The sequence below is a fragment of the Salminus brasiliensis genome, chromosome 5 (genome assembly GCF_030463535.1).
Source record: "Salminus brasiliensis chromosome 5, fSalBra1.hap2, whole genome shotgun sequence".
Classification (NCBI taxonomy): Eukaryota; Metazoa; Chordata; class Actinopteri; order Characiformes; family Bryconidae; genus Salminus; species Salminus brasiliensis.
In genome coordinates this window covers 40,755,755-40,756,101 of record NC_132882.1, presented here as the reverse complement: position 1 = coordinate 40,756,101, position 347 = coordinate 40,755,755, and positions in this window count along the sequence as shown.

Genomic DNA, 347 nt, shown 5'->3' with positions numbered 1-347 from the left:
CCTAGTGGACATTGTTTCAGGTTTTCCAATTAAAACTGGTCCCGGCCCCCCTTGACATTGGACTGTGTGTAAAGTAGCCTGTTACCTCTCTCAAACTGGCCACACTTGTATACACAGCTACCAGTATCAGTTTTGTTGAACACTCATGTGGTGCAACTTTTTAATGTTCATGCAATTAAAATTGTTCAAATATAATCCTAAACCTTGTCTGTTGATTAACATACTAGACAATACAGTCTAAAATAGTGTTAGTGAACTAACTAACTGCTGCTAGCCAAAGGTCAGTAGCTCAGTGGACCCGGGTATCAAACCCACAACCCTGTGATCAATAACCCACAGCTCTAAAC